This window comes from Salvelinus namaycush, chromosome 2 (genome assembly GCF_016432855.1).
Source record: "Salvelinus namaycush isolate Seneca chromosome 2, SaNama_1.0, whole genome shotgun sequence".
In the NCBI taxonomy this organism is placed as follows: Eukaryota; Metazoa; Chordata; class Actinopteri; order Salmoniformes; family Salmonidae; genus Salvelinus; species Salvelinus namaycush.
This window is the reverse complement of record NC_052308.1, coordinates 71,486,220-71,505,397: the sequence shown is the minus strand read 5'-3', so window position 1 is coordinate 71,505,397 and position 19,178 is coordinate 71,486,220. Positions and strand designations below refer to the sequence as shown.

At 42.5% G+C, this 19,178-nt stretch overlaps 1 pseudogene; it reads right to left on the bottom strand.

The window, feature by feature from the left end:
* LOC120023211 overlaps positions 1-19,178 on the bottom strand; it is a 66,927-nt pseudogene that overhangs the window by 41,147 nt on the left and 6,602 nt on the right.

Below are 19,178 nucleotides of genomic sequence, written 5' to 3'. Positions count from 1 at the left end.
ATAGCAACATGAAAGTTTAGTTTTCATTTACATGACCTTGTTTTGTGCTTGCCAGTAGGCTGTAGGTTACTCCGCTAGCAGCTTGCTATAGCTGGCTAGAAACAGCAAGCAAGTTAGCCTTTTAGCTTCCCACATCTCCCCCGTGTTTAAAAAATACGATTTATAAATAATATGCCCGTGGCATATTACTCACCATTGTAACCTACAATATTAGGCGCAGTGGTCTAAGACACTGCATCTCAGTGCAAGAGGCGTCACTGCAGTACCTGGTTCGAATCCAGGCTGCATCAAATCTGGCCGTGATTGGGAGTCCCATAGGGCTGCGCACATTCAGCGTCGCCGGGGTAGGCCGTCATTGTAAATAAGAACTCGTCATTGTAAACAACTGACTTGCCTAGTAATGTTTTTTTAAACAACACGTTTCTTTAGTTAATACCTTTAGTTTTCAAGGTGCACAAGACACCAGTCTGATTTGTGCTTGTCTCAGTGGACTATTTATTTGCAGAGGCTGTGGGGATGACAGTCCATCACTCTCTAAGACATATGCTAATGAAATTGTATATGGTTATTTAATGTAAGAACAAATGGTGCAACTAGGGTTGTAAAATTACTGGAACTTTCAATAAATTCCCTGGGTTTCTGAATTCCTGGAAATTGCTGCATTTTCCTAGACCGCCATGTGTACAACAGCAAAGTTAACCAGCATATTGTTGTTGAGAACAATGCAGCGGAGGCACTAGCAGAGTGAGAAGAGAAAACAGTCCTTGCCTTATTAATTGTCTAAGAAAAGTGAAGAGAGAGGAAACCAACTTAATTATGTCTGTAATCAATAACCTAACTGTTAAATGTGCCTGGCTTTATAAATCATCCATAGGATATACACTACATGACCAAAGGTATGTTGACATCTGCTCATTGAACATCTGATTCCAAAATCATGGGCATTAATATGGAGTTGGTCCCCCCTTTTCTGCTGTAACAGCCTCCACACTTCTGGGAAGGCTTTCCTCTAGATGTTGGAACATTGCTGCAGGGACTTGCTTCCATTCAGCCACAAAAGCATTAGTGAGGTCGGGGACTGATGTTGGGCGATTAGACCTGGCTTGCAGTCAGCGTTCCAAAGGTGTTCAATGGGGTTGAGGTCAGGGCTCTGTGCAGGTCAGTCAAGTTCTACCACACTGATCTCGACAAACCATTTCTGTATGGACCTCGCTTTGTGCACGGGGGCATTGTCATGCTGAAACAGGAAAGGGCCTTCCCCAAACTGTTGCCACAAAGTTGTAAGCACAGAATCGTCTAGAATGTCATTGTATGCTGTAGTGTTAAGATTTCCCTTCACTAGCACGAACCATGAAGAACTGACTTGTTGGAAAGGTGGCATCATATGACAGTGCCACGTTGAAATGCGCTGAGCTTTTCAGTAAGGCCTTTCTGCTGTGAATGTTTGTCTATGGAGATTCCATGGCTGTGTGCTCGATTTTATACACCTGTCAGCAATGGGTGTGGCTGAAACCACTCATTTGATAAGATAGATAGATTGTTTGTTGTTGTGTGTTGTTTGTCGCACTGCTTTGCTTTATCTTGGCCAGGTCGCAGTTGTAAATGAGAACCTGTTCTCAACTAGCTTACCAGGTTAAATAAAGGTGAAAAAATAGATAGCTAGATGACAGATCCTGCTTCTGTTGTCTGTCTGAGAGTTTGTTTAATATCCTACTGATTGCGTGAGCGATAAGCCTCATGCAACATGTTGGATAAAGCAATTTCACAATTTTGTCTGTTTTTAATCTTTGCTATGCTGTAACAAATGCTTCACAATGTTTTTCGTTAGAACAGATTTTCAGGTATTATAATTTATTTTGTGTTTTTTTACACTTTTCCAAACAGTCAGAAATGTTATGATCTAAAAGCACCTGTTTGTCACACATAATACGCTGCGAACGCAACTCCTGTACCCTGATTTTTCTTGATCTCCTTATTGTTATTATTACTATTATGATCATCATTATAATAAGTAATGTCATTATCATTAGTAGACTTAGTATAATAGCCTTGTATAACCACCATCGAGCTGTAGGCCTAAGAGCGCATCCTGTTTAGCTGACTTAATACCGTAACTTAGGCTTTTGCGTCACGTAAAGAGAGCAAGTGTTGAGGGGATGTTTTTCCAAAACAAATGAGGGATTTTGGTAACATGCATAACTTTTCAAGTAAGGAACTAGAAATGTGTGTAATTATGTTGCAGCTTCAGCACCACGGACAGCACGATAAACACTGTTGCTGCGTTATCTATGGTCCCTGGTCGCTGCAGCAGGGAGGAGAGAGACAACATGTACCAATCACATAGGCACTACTAGCTGTCACCACAAGTCCGAGCCAGGCCCAAATCAATTGCTGTCGGCTCCCTCGAGTCGTTTTTGTGTCTTAATTATTTAATCAATGCGTGTGCTTAAAGTATCAGACAATCTCAGTGCATATAGTTGATTGTATTTAAACATATCGGTTGTTTTATATATGGAAAAATACACGTTTTGAAATTTGATTGGTCGAAACAAGAGACAACTCTCCGACAATATTTGTTGGGGTCGGGGACAGCCTTGTAGGCTTACCCAGTATTGAAGGCTTGACTTGACAATCTCCAAATGTCATTAAACTTGGTGTTTTTTAACATATGTCTCTTTCCATTCATCAAATGGCCGCTGCACAGTTTGGATTGACTGATTTTAGTTAAATCAGTTTAAAAAAGTACATATACTGTAGGCCTATGTAACTTCATATAGCCACCCCGGAGAAAGGCACACGGACACCCACACTTCAGGTCGACTTGGTTTATATCTGCAGGAAAAGATGTCAAACAGTGATGACAGGCATTGACAGAACGGTCACAGCCACACGTTCACTGGTTAGGTAGGACACAATAGGAGCAACAGTAATGATACATCCCCTAAATACAGAGGACAAGTACAACAGTGGAGGCTGGTGAGGGGAGGACGGCTCATAATAACAGCTGGAATGGAGGTAAATGGAATGGTATGAACCACGGCAGTCTTATTCCCTGTCCTCGAGCTGACGGAATAACTCAAGAGTTTCCCCTTTTCAATCCGCATAGAATAAAAATGGTTTTATGGTAAATTAACAAAGATGTAAACAACTATTTCACTGCTGCTGTATTGAACCTTTTCTGGCCCATGGTGTTGCATGTGAATGTTTATCCTTTTAAGCTTGGAAAAGAGACCCTTAAACCCAGACTTGGAGCTTACACCCAATCCACTGAATAGCAGGCTAGTGATTGCTTTGCAACACTGATTCCTTCCAAACCACTCATTGTAAAAAAATAAATAAACGATTTCCAACTTGTTGTGTAATTTTTATATCCAATGGCCGATAAGCACTGATACGTTTTATCTATCATTTTACTTCATATGACAAGGATTGAAAAGGATTTGCCAGTAGATTTTCACCTTGATTCATGATGACTGCTTGTCTAGCTTGCTAGCTAAGATTTTGAAACTATGACATTGACATGATCAGTCCAATCAAAGCTACGGTAGATATAACGTGATTTGACAATTTTATCTGTGGCCAATGACCTGGACCTTGGGCACTTCTAATGTAAGTCTATGGCAGCACCGAAGGGGCTTGAATTTTCAAGCACTCCCCGTAAATTTTGCGGTGACATAGTGTCCCCATGAGTGACAGAACACTAAGCCAATCACGCCGCAACTAGAGAACATTACCAACCCCTACTCTCTGTATTTTCCTCTGGCTGCCCCACCACCACAAAACACATGCATTTTGGAGCTGCCTTACTCAAGAAAGCAAAAAAGAGACCATGTTTGTATGCAGACTTATTAACTCAATTATTTATTTTTACATTGTTTGCAAACTGATATGTGACACGTATTAATGCCAAAATAACATGCAAAACAGGCAACAACAAACAAACAAAACCATTTTATTAATTTTGCTAAACGGGTAGGGTTTAAAACAGGAGGGGCTCTGCCCCCCCTGCCCTGAATGACAAGTCGCCACTGTGAAATAGGCTTGAAATACATTAACGGCAACATAAATATATACATAGGCACATTCTCTAAGGACTTTTGGATTTATGAACCGGTTTTCAAAAGACACCATTGTGTTATAAAGTTTTAAGGCGCTGCATCTTAGTGCAAGAGGCGTCACTGCAGTCCCTGGTTCAAATCCAGGCTGCATCACATCCGGCCGTGATTGGGAGACCCATAGATAGGCCAGCAAACAATTGGCCCAGCGTCGTCCGGGTTTGGCTGGGGTAGGCCGTCATTGTAAATAAGAATTTGTTCTTAACTGACTTGCCTGGTTAAATAAAAAATAAAAAAATCATTTTCCTTTTCATATTCCTCTTTAATACGTCTAATTTCCTCCTCCAGTTTTTGTTCCTTCTGTATTGATATCATATATTATTCCTTATTTATATACATTAGACTTACAGAAGCAAAATATGATAAAAGTGACAATTGTGACAAGGATTGTCAGTTTAAACAGCATGCCTGAATCTGAGATTTTCTCTGACGATTTTTCAACATCCTTCAATGCCAGATCATTTAGCTCCTTTCTCTTCTTCTCCTCCTCCTCTCTGATCTCTCTTTCTGCTGCATCCCTCTTTTTCTCCTCCTCCTCTCTGATCTCTCTTTCTGCTGCATCCCTCTTTTTCTCCTCCTCCTCTCTGATCTCTCTTTCTGCTGCATCCCTCTTTTTCTCCTCCTCCTCTCTGATCTCTCTTTCTGCTGCATCCCTCTTTTTCTCCTCCTCCTCTCTGATCTCTCTTTCTGCTGCATCCCTCTTTTTCTCCTCCTCCTCTCTGATCTCTCTTTCTGCTGCATACCTCTTTTTCTCCTCCTCCTCTCTGATCTCTCTTTCTGCTGCATCCCTCTTTTTCTCCTCCTCCTCTCTGATCTCTCTTTCTGCTGCATCCCTCTTTTTCTCCTCCTCCTCTCTGATCTCTCTTTCTGCTGCCTCCCTCTTTTTCTCCTCCTCCTCTCTTACATTTCTCACTGCTGCTTCCCTCTTTATCCCCTCCTCTTGTATTATCTGAGCCCTCTCCTTCTTCCTCATATCCTCTTCCCTAACCCTTTCCTGTGTCAGCAAGTCTGCCTCATGATGATAACCCCTATACTCATTCAGTAATTCTTCTATCTTCTCTAGCAGCTCTGAGACCTGAGAGTGGTCTTTTTGTCCTTGTTGTTAAAGACATGGTATCTGTCCCCACAACTGTTAATGACTTGTAGTAGATGGCTGCTGCCCTTTATAAATGTCTCTACTGATTTCCCCTCTAGCTGGTCTACCCCAGTGAACAGAACTATTGTGTACTTTAAAGCCTCCTCTCCAAAATGTTCCTGGATCCATTGAACTGACTTTCTGTCCTCATCTGTGAATTCCCCCAGCCTGGTCACCAATAGGAAGGCATGAGGTGTGGTGTTAATGCATTCAGCAGTTTTAACCATAACTTCATCAGGTTGCAACAACGTGCCCAAGATACCTGGGGTGTCAATCACTGTTATTCTATTCTGGCCGATAACAACATTTTGTTTCTCACACTGTGTGGTCACAGACACTGGAGAAGCCTCTGCTCGAAACGCCTCTCTCCCCAGGATGGTGTTTCCTGTTGAACTCTTCCCTGATCCAGTCTTACCCAGCAGAACAATCCTCATGTCAAGTCTCACCTTACCTGCAGAGACACAGGGCATGCAATGAGTAAATGTTATAGAATATATGGAATCAAACTCTGCAGAACAAAACATTGGAAATGCAGTTGTGACTATACACACCATCCACTGTGGGACTCATATGATACCAAAGTCGTCCCAGACCCAGAAGTGAGGGTATGAGGATCCAGAGAAGGCCTAAGGTTTTTTTTCCGTAAGCCAACCTGAGGAAATCAGAGTAATGTCTGTTATTAAATTGATACAGTTACTTTACAATCCTAAATCAACTAGAACACAACTAAGAATCTAACTGGGAAAGAATGAATCCCTCTACCTGAGCTGAAGTCCTTTCTATTTCAACATGGCCGTGGTCGTCAGTGGCATCCACTAACGTGTGTTTCATCAGTCCTGGGACCTTGTAGTGGTCTCTAACATGGTCCTCACAGTATGCAACCTTACAATCCTTGCAGAACTTCACAGCTTTGTGAATGCGCCCCACACATATGTCACACTTTGGTCTAGTACAATTCACGTGATAGAATACAATAGAACAGCAAAACATTATTGTCCACCTAAACATTACATTTTACTCCTGAACTAATTTAAGCATGATAACCAAAGGGGTGAATACTTATCTTACCAATGTATTTCAATATTATCTTTTTAATTATTTTGTTTATAAATATTGTGTCGATCAGTGACTAAACAATCCTTATTAAATCCCTTTTAGTTCCAAATTGTAACACAAGAAAATGTGAAAAAGTCCAATGGGGTGAATTATTATGACCATACCTTTGATGTGTAACACCAGATCCTTGTGAATCCATCTCACTGTCATCTGAACTACCCACTGAGGAGTTTGGCTCCAGAGAGGAGGAGCTAGCAACGAGAGAGAGATTGTTTTAGGTTACCAATCTTGTATAGCTAATCTGATCACTCACTGACCTCTATTGGTCATAGTAGACATTATCCTTGATATGGCAAGTCTCTGTTACGGCCCGTTTACTTACTTCATACAATTTATTTGAACTCTGAGCGCTAGTGAACGACTGCCCCCTCTCAATGAGGATTTCAAGTTCAAGGCCGACCGGGGTACTGCAAGCAATGTTTTCAGAAAGCAGGATCCCCATTAAGAGCTTTTCAGACACCCACCAGAATATCGGCGAGGACCTTGCCGGCGCGAAGTACCCCACTTGTCCCTCTACTCAAAGGGGCTAGTGCCTTCACATACAAGGGCGACAGCCGCCAGTGACCATAGGAACAAAATCAATAAACATTACTAACGTGCAAAAAGTGAATCGATATAAGCATTCATTAAAATGTTCTTACATGCAACTGAAAGAGATTTGCGTCAGTTCAAATCTGGCATCAGGACAAAATGTGATTCATAGTCACCGAATATATTTTAATTAAACTCAAACGATAAATGGTAAATGCAATTTTCGTATATACGGGTTCACTGGATCTCCGCGCAGGGTAGATCAGAGAACTGTGGAATGTACTCAAAATAGTAGTTTTATACTATGACAAGTTTATTCTCAACTTGTCCAGTTGGCCTATCATAGTAGAGGTTTAGCATGGTTCATACTCTTGCTCCTCCTTTGTGGGCCCCAAACTTGTCCAAGCCCCTTGGCGTTTTCCTTCTCCACATCTGGTTGTTGGGTAGAGCAGCTCCATCTTGTGTCCCCCTCGACCATTCACTGAAACAGTTCCTAATATGGTATTGTCCAGTATTCTAAACTCCTGGCTGGTCTAGAGAGATGCACCCCTCCCCTCTCCAGACTGTCCACAGCTTTTATGGCCTGTGGTGGTCAGTTTTTACACACCTACCCCCCTCTGTATTGTGTGTGTGTGTGCAACAAAACATCATTCACCTTCAATCAATATGCTAACAGCCTATAGTGCATAAACATAAATCCTAACACAACAGAAATTATTACTCAAAAACAAATGATTTGTATTGTTAAACGTGACTCGGTAAACTGATAGTGTTAGCCTGCTAGCTAGCCAGCGGGCAAGTTAGCTGGTCCTGCTGTTGGACGTAAGTGTTGACGTATCACCAAACAGACTACACATTTTTCACAGTTTTCTACTGTGATTGGTCAACAACACAGCTTTCCACCTAGGCTGATCGGCTTCCACTGGTGCTCACCGCTGACCACGCCACCTGGGTTTGAATTTCGCCCCCACCTAGGCTTCATAGAAAATGAAAAGGCCACCCCGTCCTCTATCTGTCAGCGCCTTTATAATCAATGGGAGTATAGTGATCTTCGCGGCCAATATCGTGGATATACCATTTATTTTCTAACACAGTCATGGTACCAATACTTCATTCTATACTGAACAAAAATATATATGCAACATGCAACAATTTCAATGATTTTACCGAGTTACAGTTCATATAAAGAAATCAGTCAATTAAAATAAATTTAATAGGCCCTATTCTATGGATGTCACATGACTGGGAATACAGATATGGGTCTGTTGGTCAAAGATAACTTCAAAAACATGTAGGGGCGTAGATCAGAAAACCAGTCACTCTCTGGTGTGACCACCATTTGCCTTTGACCACCATTTGCCTCATGCACCTCTGACACATCTCCTTAGCATAAAGTTGTACATCTGTAAAACAATACAGTGCCAACGACACGGCCCGCTACCAAAACCTGTGGGCACTCCTTCACTGCAGCCAACGTGAGTAAAGCATTAAAACGTGTTAACCCTCACAAGGCTGCCGGCCCAGACGGCATTCCTAGCCGCGTCCTCAGAGCATGCGCAGACCAGCTGGCTGGTGTGTTTACGGATATATTCAATCAATCCTTATCCCAGTCTGCTGTTCCCACATGCTTCAAGAGAGCCACCATTGTTCCAGTTCCCAAGAAAGCTAAGGTAACTGAGCTAAATGACTATCGCCCCGTTGCACTCACCTCCGTCATCATGAAGTGCTTTGAGAGACTAGTCAAGGACCATATCACCTCCACCCTACCTGACACCCTAGACCCACTCCAATTTTCTTACCGCCCCAATAGGTCCACAGACAACGCAATCGCAATCACACTTCACACTGCACACTGCCCTAACCCATCTGGACAAGAGGAATACCTATGTAAGAATGCTGTTCATCGACTACAGCTCAGCATTTAAAACCTTAGTACTCCCCAAACTCGTCATTAAGCTCGAGACCCATGGTCTCGACCCCGCCCTGTGCAACTGGGTCCTGGACTTCCTGACGGGCCGCCCCCAGGTGTTGAGGGTAGGAAACAAGATCTCCACCCCGCTGATCCTCAACACTGGGGCCCCACAAGGGTGCGTTCTCAGCCCTCTCCTGTACTCCCTGTTCACCAATGACTGTGTGGCCATGCACGCCTCCAACTCAATCATCAAGTTTGCAGATGACACTACAGTGGTAGGCTTGATTACCAACAACGACGAGACGGCCTACAGGGAGGAGGTGAGGGCCCTCGGAGTGTGGTGTCAGGAAAATAACCTCACACTCAACGTCAACAAAACAAAGGCGATGATCATGGACTTCAGGAAACAGCAGAGGGAGCAGAGGGAGCACCCCCGCCCCCCCCCCCCCCCCCCCCCCCATCCACATCGACGGGACAGTAGTGGAGTAGGTGGATAGTTAAGTTCCACGGGCGTACACATCACGGACAAACTGAAATGGTACACCCCCCACACAGACAGCGTGGTGAAGAAGGCGCAACACCGCCTCTTCAACCTCAGGAGGCTGAAGAAATTTGGCTTGTCACCAAAAACACCGCCTGGTACGGCAATTGCTCCGCCCACAAACTACCTGCTCTCCAGGACACCTACACCACCCAATGTCACAGGAAGGCCAAAAAGATCATCAAGGACAACAACCACCCGAGCCACTGCCTGTTCACCCCGCTATCATCCAGAAGGCGAGGTCAGTACAGGTGCATCAAAGCTGGGACCGAGAGACTGAAAAACAGCTTCTATCTCAAGGCCATCAGACTGTTAAACATCCATCACTAACATTGAGTGGCTGCTGCCAACATACTGACTGAATCTCTAGCCACTTTATTAATTACAAATTGGATGTAAAAAATGTATCACTAGTCACTTTAAACAATGCCACTTTATATAATGTTTACATACCCTACACTACTCATCTCATATGTATATACTGTACTCTATACCCTCTACTGCATCTTGCCTATGCCGTTCGGCCATCGCTCATCCATATATTTTTATGTACATATTCATTCCTTTACACTTGTGTGTATAATGCAGTTGTTGTGAAGTTGTTAGATTACTTGTTAGATATTACTGCTCTGTCGGAACTAGAAGCACAAGCATTTCGCTACACTCACATTAACATTTGCTAACCATGTGTATGTGACAAATAAAATGTGATTTGAAGTTGATCAGGCTGTTTATTGTGGCCTGTGGAATGTTGTCCCACTTCTCTTCAATGGCTGTGCAAAGTTTATTAAGGATCCCCATTAGTTCCTGCCAAGGCAGCAGCTACTCTACCTGGGGTCCAGCAAAATTAAGGAAGTTTATACAATTTTAAAAACATTACAATACATTCACAGACTGTGTGCCCTCAGGCCCCTACGCCACCACTACCACATATATACAGTACAAAATCCATGTGTACATAGTGCGTATGCTATTGTGTGTATGCATGTGTCTATGTTTGTGTTGCTTCACAGTCCCCCCAAAGTTTTTTTAAAATCAAATTTTACTGCTTGTATCAGTTACTTGATGTGGAATAGAGTTCCATGTAGTCATGGCTCTATTCAGTACTGTGCGCATTCCATAGTCTGTTCTGGAATATGGGACTGTGAAGAGACGTCTTGTGGCATGTCTTGTGGGGTATGCATGCGTGTCCGAGCTGTGCGCCAGTAGTTCAAACAGACAGCTCGGTGCATCCAACATGTCAATACCTCTCGTAAATACAAGGAGTGATGAAGTCAATCTCTCCCCCGCTTTGAGCCAGGAGAGATTGACCTGCATATTGTTAATATTAGCTCTCTGTGTACATCCAAGGACCAGCAGTACTGCCCTGTTCAGAACCAATTGCAATTTTCCTAAGTCCTTTTTTGTGGCACCTGACCACACGACTGAACAGTAGTCCAGGTGCGACAAAACTAGGGCATATAGGACCTGCATTGTTGACAGTGCTGTCAAGAAGGTAGAGCAGCACCTTATCATGGACATACTTCTCCCCATCTTAGCTACTGTGTTATCAATATGTTTTGACCATGACAGTTTACAATCCAGGGTACCTCCAAGCAGTTTAGGCACCTCAACCTGCTCAATTTCCACATAATTTATTACAATATATAGTTAACGTTTAGGGTTTAGTGAATGATTTGTCCCAAATACAACGCTTTTAGTTTTAGAAATATTCAGGACTAACTTATTCCTTGCCACCCACTCTGAAACTAAGTGCAACTCTTTGTAAAGTGTTGCTGTCATTTCAGTCGCTGTAGTAGCTGACATGTTGTCATACCCTGGCCTCTGTTATATTGATTTTCTTTATTAGTTTAGTTAGGTCAGGGTGTGACATGGGGGATGTTTGTGTGTTTTGTCTAGTTTAGGGTGTGTGTATTGTTTAAGGGGTTTTTAGTATGTATGGGGTTGTGTTCAGTGTAGGTGTTTAGGAAAGTCTATGGTTGCCTGATTTGGTTCTCAATCAGAGACAGCTGTTTATTGTTGTCTCTGATTGGGAGCCATATTTAAGGCAGCCATAGGCTTTAGGTGTTTGTGGGTAATTGTCTATGTTGAACGTTTATAGCTTGTGTATGCACTTACGTTTGTAGCTTCACGGTTGTTTTGTTTTGTAAAAGTGTTCGTTTCGTGTTTCGTCATCTCTAATAAAAGAAGATGTCCTCATATCCCGCTGCGCCTTGGTCCGCTTATTATGACGATCGTGACACATGTATAGTGTTGAGTCATCCGCATACATTGACACTCTGGCTTTCGTTAGTAAAGATTGAAAAACAAGTAATGGACCTAGACAGCTGCCTTGGGGAATTCCTGATTCTACCTGGATTATGTTGGAGAGGCTTCCATTAAAGAACACCCTCTGTGTTCTGTTAGAAAGGTAACTCATTATCCACAATATATGCAGGAGGTGTAAAGCCATAACACATACGTTTTGCCAGCAGCAGACTATGATCAATAATGTCAAAAGCTGCACTGAAATCTAACAAGACAGCACCCACAATCTTTTCATCATCAATTTCTCTCAGCCAATCATCAGTCATTTCTGTAAGTGCTGTGTTTGTTGACTGTCCTTCTCTATAAGCATGCTGAAAGTTTGTTGGCAATTTGTTTACTGTAAAATAGCATTGCATCTGGTCAAACACCATTTTTTCAACGACAAAAAAAAATCCTAAAGTTTACTAAGGGTTGGTAACAGGCTGATTGGTTGGCTATTTGAGCCAGTAAAGGGGGCTTTACTATTCTTAGGTAGTGGAATGGCTTTGGTATCCCTCCAAGCCTGAGGGCACACACTTCTAGAAGCCTTAGATTGAAGATGTGGCAAATAGGAGGGGCAATATCATCCCCAATTATCCTCAGTAATTTTCCATCCAAGTTGTCTGACCCCGGTGGCTTGTCATCGTTGATAGACAACAATAATCTTTTTTGAAAAGTAGCCAATGAAAAAATCATTAAAGTAGTTGGCAATATCAGTTGGTTTTGTGATGACTGAGCCATCTGTTTCAATGAATGATGGAGCTGAGTTTGCCTTTTTTTTCACAGAAATTCATTTAAGGTGCTCCAAAGCTTTTTACTATCATTCTTCTTTGTTTCATAGTGTAGTTTCTAATTTTTATTTAGTTTAGTCACATGATTTCTCAATTTGCAACAAGTTTGCCAATTGGTTGTGCAGCCAGACTTATTTGCCATTCCTTTTGCCCCATCCCTCTCAACCATACAGTTTTTTCAATTCCTCATCAATACATGGGGATTTAACAGTTTTTACAGTCATTTTCTTAATGGGTGCATGATTATTAGCAACTGGAATAAGTGTCAAGTGCAGTGTCTGTTTACTCCTCATTACACACCACAGACCAACATAAACTCAGCAAAAAAAGAAATGTCCCCTTTTCAGGACCCTGTCTTTCAAAGATAATTAGTAAATATCCAAATAACTTCACAGATCTTCATTGTAAAGGGTTTAAACACTGTTTCCCATGCTTGTTCAATGAACCATAAACAATGAATGAACATGTACCTGTGGAACGGTCGTTAAGACACTAACAGCTTACAGACGGTAGGCAATTAAGGTCACAGTTATGAAAACTTAGGACACTAAAGAGGCCTTTCTACTGACTCTGAAAAACACCAAAAGAAAGATGCCCAGGTTCCCTGCTCATCTGCGTGAACGTGCCTTAGGCATGCTGCAAGGAGGCATGAGGACTGCAGATGTAACTAGGGCAATAAATTGCAATGTCCATACTGTGAGACGCCTAAGACAGCACTACAGGGAGACAGGACAGACAGCTGATCGTCCTCGCAGTGGCAGACCACGTGTAACAACAGCTGCACAGGATCGGTACATCCGAACATCACACCTGCGGGACGGGTACAGGATGGCAACAACAACTGCCAGAGTCACACCAGGAACGCACAATCCCTCCATCAGTGCTCAGACTGTCCACAATAGGCTGGACTGAGGGCTTGTAGGCCTGTCACCAGACATCAATGGCAACAATGTCGCCTATGGGCACAAACCCACCGTCACTGGACCAGACAGGACTGGCAAAAAGTGCTCTTCACTGACGAGTCGCGGTTTTGTCTCACCAGGGGTGATGGTCGGATTCGCGTTTATCGTCGAAGGAATGAGCGTTACACCGAGGCCTGTACTCTGGAGCGGGATCGATTTGGATGTGGAGGGTCCGTCATGTTCTGGGGCAGTGTGTCACAGCATCATCGGACTGAGCTTGTTGTCATTGCAGGCAATCTCAACTCTGTACTTTACAGGGAAGACATCCTCCTCCCTCATGTGGTACCCTTCCTGCAGGCTCATCCTGACATGACCTTCCAGCATGACAATGCCACCAACCATACTGTTCGTTCTGTGCATGACTTCCTGCAAGACAGGAATGTCAGTGTTCTGCCACGGCCAGTGAAGAGCCCGGATCTCAATCCCATTGAGCTGGGACCTGTTGGATCGGAGGGTGAGGGCTAGGGCCATTCCCCCCAGAAATGTCCGGGAATTTGCAGGTGGCTTGGTGGAAGAGTGGGGTAACATCTCACAGCAATAACTGGCAAATCTGGTGCAGTGCAGAACTTAATGCAGCTGGTGGCCACACCAGGTACTGACTTGATTTTGACCCCCCCCCCCTTTGTTCAGGGACACATTATTCAATTTCTGTTAGTCACATGTCTGTGGAACTTGTTCAGTTTGTCTCAGTTGTTGAATCTTGTGTAAATATTTGTATGAACATAACATGTTAAGTTTGCTGAAAATAAAAAGCAGTTGACAGTGAGAGGACATTTCTTTGTTTGCTGAGTTGATATTGTTTACATCAATAACATAGGAATCACTACAAAACTTCCTATATGACCTCTTATACGATATAAATAGGCCCAGCCTTTGGAACATTGGTTTTCCTAGATATGGCTACTATATTGTGATCACTACATCCGATGGATCTGGATAATGCTTTCAAGCTAATTTCTGCAGCATCAGTAAAGATGTGATCAATACATGTTGATGATTTAATTCCTGTGCTGTTCGTAACTACCCTGGTAGGTTGACCGATAACCTGAACCAGGTTGCAGACACTGGTTACAGTTTGAAGCTTTTTCTTGAGTGGGCAGCTTGATGAAAGCCAGTCAATATTTAAAATCACCCAGAAAATATACGTCTCTGTTGATATCACATACATTATCAAGCATTTCACACATGTTATCCAGATACTGACTGTTAGCACTTGGTGGTCTATAGCAGCTTCCCACCAGAATGGGCTTTAGGTGAGGCAGATTAACCTGTAGCCATATTACTTCAACAGTATTTGACATGAGATCCTCTCTAATCTTTACAGGAATATGGTTCTGAATATAAACAGCAACACCTCCACCATTGGCATTTCTATCTTCTCTGTAAATGTTATAACCTTGTATTGCTACCACTGTATCGTCAAAGGTATTATCTAAGTGAGTCTTAGAGTCAGAATATGAATGTCATCTGTTAGTAGCAAATTATTGATTTCATGAATCTTGTTTCTTAAGCTACATGTATTAACGTGGGATATTTTGAGCACTTTTCTTCTGGAATGTTTACTTGCTTTCATTGCTTTACTGGGAAACTTAGCAGCAGTAGATGTGCTCATGTTCTTTATGTTTGTGAGCTGTAGGATCAGTAGAGGCATTCAGGGCAGTTAAACGGACATAAATTAAGTTACTCACATTGTGTCTACTGACACCCCTGGTGTAATGTACAATTGCTGAAGCATTATGATAACTCTGCGTCACAATGGTAGGGATTAGCTGAGCTGGGCTTGAGTCACTGATAAGTCATTGTCTCAACGCAGCCTGGTGCTGTGAAAGGATCCAGGATCTCAAACGATTTGGGTGAATCCCATCCTCCTTGTAAAATGTGTTTTGTTTCCAAAAGGTGTCGAAATTGTCAACAAATATTACACCCATTGAGCTGCAATAATCACATAGCCAGTTGTGAAGAGAAAGAATCCTGCTAAAGTGTTCAATGCCATGATTCAGAGATGGCAGAGGACCAGACATGATGCGTTTATGTTAGTGTTTAGCAGAGTCTATCAACTCTTTAAAATCCAGTTTCAACTTTTCAGAACTGCCCTTTATAACGTAATTAACACCCACATGGACTACAATAGAATCGATTTCCATGTCCTGGCGTCGTACATTCGGAGCAGCTTAGTAATGATGGGTTCATATTCCCGAAGTACCTGTAGCCTACAACAAATTACCTATTAGAGTTACTATTATTTCAAGTGTTTAGCTCAATGCATCAGAAAGGAAGCATGGTTTATAACATACAGGTGAACAGACCATTGATCTTTTGCATTGAAGTGTGTATGGCTACCACTGTGAGTAGACAATGTTACAGAATTTGTGGGCAGTGGACCATAGGCTCGAGAAAAAATCTAAACATTTCACCCATCCACAGGGCTGCAGTGGAGAGGGTAAGAAGCATCAAATTCCTTGGAGTCCACATCACTGAGGACTTTCAGGTAACATGGTCACCAGCACAGTTGTGAAGAAGCCTCTTCTCCCTCAGGAGGCTGAAACTACCTGCAGCATTGAGAGCATCCTGACTGGTTGTATCACCGACTGGTGTGGCAACTACACCACCCTCGACCAGAAGACAAACTGTTTCCATTCTCCCGTCCAGCAGGCGGTACTGGTGCATCAAGGCCCAGACAAACAGACTCCTAAAGAGCTTCAGCACCATGGCCAGAAGACTTAAATGGCTAACAACTGCTCGCACTCTCCCACAGACTATCCACACGGACTCTATGCCCATCCACAGGTCTCTACCCACTCAGACACACTCACACACAACCTTCACTGTCACTCTTAGTCACATACAAACCCAAGCTCCTGCTAAAATGCTTATTGATTAGATTTATTACCACCATTACACTGCTGTTCATTGATTATTGATTGCCATTATTATTAGTATCTATCTATTTATCCTGCTACTGGTCACTTTTACTCCTGTTTACATGTAAATATTACCATTAGTAGGCTGCCGAGGGCGCAGCGGTCTAAGGCACTGCATCTTAGTGAGAGGCATTACTGCAGTCCCTGGTTCGAATCCAGGCTGAATCCCATCCGGCCGTGATTGGGAGTCCCATAGGGCGGAGCACAATTGGCCCAGCGTCGCCCGGGGTAGGCCGTCATTGTAAATAAGAATTTGTCCTTAACTGACTTGCCTAGTTAAATAAAGGTTACTTTAAAAAATATATATACCGTAATTTCTGGACTATTAAGCGCACCTGAATATAAGCCGCAACCACAGAATTTAAAAAAAAAGATGTATTTTGTACATAAATAAGCCGCACATGTCTTTAAGACGCAGGTGCCTACCGGTACATTGAAACAAATGAACTTTACACAGCCTTTAAACGAAACACGGCTTGTAACAAAAATAAATAGGCTTTAACGAAACACGGCTTGTAACAAAATTTTAAAAAATAGCAGTAAACAGTAGCCTACCAAGAAAGTCATTGGTCACTATCTTCCTCCTCCTGTGCACTGAAACCACTGAAGTCATCTCCTTCGGTGTCGGAGTTGAATAGCCTCAGAATTGCTTCATCCGATGTTGGATCGTTTTCATTGTCGCTCTCGTCACTTTCATCCGGAGGCAAATTCCCCGCTGAGCTCATGCTGCCCTCTTCAACACGCAGCAGTCCAGCCTTTCGAAACCCGTTGATGATAGTGGATTTTTTGACAATGCTCCACGCTGTCAGGAACCACTGGCAGACTTGACCATAAGTTGCTCTTCGCACCCTGATGGACAGGCCTTTACGTCTCATAAATCTTAGACACCACGATGGTCAACGGTGGGGGGAAAGGAACCATATTTCGGTAATCCAACCAGTGTAAAATATGCGTCGGTACTTAATGAATATGATGTCAGTTCGGTTGTCATCTGAGACATTATGACTGATGACAGGACGACATAAACTGTATCTGGGAAAGTCTACACATTCTAGTTATCAGATTCACATGGAATTGTTGTGCAATTTAAATGTATAAATATAAAACTATCTGTGAAAAGATTAAATATAATTTTAGCTTCCAAATGAGAGATTTGGGTTTTCATAAGGTTAGAGCTCTGCTCAATCAGTGACCCGCCCCTGTGAAGAGACATGGGTTATAAACTATGAAACACACCCTTCTCTCCCTCCACTATATAAGCCCTTGACGAAAATGTAACCTCCTGTTCCGAGGACGATAGGACGACGGTCCATACGTTGAAAAGGACTAACATGTCAACTACAGAACTAAGCCAACCTCAGCGTGAGCTTTGGTTGCGAATGGTATGAACTTTGAACTCTTATTCACTACAGAAGTGATACCTCCTAGCCGTTGAGTTAGCAGCGGCCGCTGTAAACGTGGGCTAGGAAAGGACGGACGATGTTTCCAGTCTAACACACAACGAAGATACTACAACGTATACAATTTACTACCAGAGACATTCTTCCGAGGACAGGAAGATCTCTGTTGGCCAACACGGCCAGCATCTACGACCAACCTACCGAAGCGCAGCTCAGAGTAAATATTTATTGCATTTTCCTTTTCCAAATGGGCGGTAATTTAGAATGCATAAGATACTGTATTTACGAAAGCTTAGCTTCTCCCTTTGTTCCTCAGTCTTCCCGCTCTTTCATTCAAGCCCAACCCGCTCTCTTTGTGTAACCAGCCGTCATACAGTTTCCATCCACCAGGGACGTTTTCTGTATGACATAATTTGCATTCGATGTATATGTAATTCTGTGTGATTAGTTAGGTATTTAGTAAATAAATAATTAAACCCAATTTTGTATTGCTGATTCAACTTGTTAGCCAGGGTTTGTGAAGATAACCAAGAATTGACAACTTTCAGATGAGACTGAAATAAGGTGTTGATTAATATTGACTGCTATTGATGTAGAATATTACTAGGTCTTTAAGAGTTTATTCGGAAGATACCAGCTCTATAAACACTCTTTCGTGGTGCCCCGACTTTCTAGTTAATTACATTTACATGATTAGCTCAATCAGGCAATATTAATTACAGAGAAAAGATTTTATAGAATAGCATGTCATATCACTTAATCCGGCATAGCCAAAGACACGACACCGGTTACCAGTCACTTTTCAGCCATGTGACTTATAAACAGATGGCTGGCCACCCCCACCAAGGACTATATACACACACACAGTGTCTTACCCACACACACCCACCCACAACATATGCCTATACATTAAATGTACTGTTAGACATTAATTACACGGCTAACTATCAGTAATATTAGGCTACAATTAGAGTTGTAGCTTGCCTCAGGTGGTGAATTAGGATGACATGTGCTTGTGGGAAATGTGAAACTTGGAAGTCCGTCATGAATGTGTTCACGTGCGTTTAAAGTCGGAAAAATTCTTCAACCATTAAGATTTTGTCTAGCTTGGTAAGCAAGCTAACATTGCTAATAATAAAGTCATTTATACATTGACATATGGTCAAACTAGCTACATTCTCCATATTGATAAGGTTTGTGATTGTCAAAAACAGATTTTGGTTGAATAGGTGAAAGGTCAGTGGTGAAACGTCACAACTCGGCAACAACCTTTTCTCTGATTTTCTTACTTGTATTTCCGACTTTAGGGTCGTTCAAGGGAAATTTCCCACTGGGAACTAGGAGCTTCTGATCACGCCGACAGTCCCACATGAATTAGCCTATGTGATATTAGAGCCCAAAAAGATGTAGACAAATTCATCTCTACTGAACCCAAAAATCTAAATTCAGGAACTCAACCTGATATATA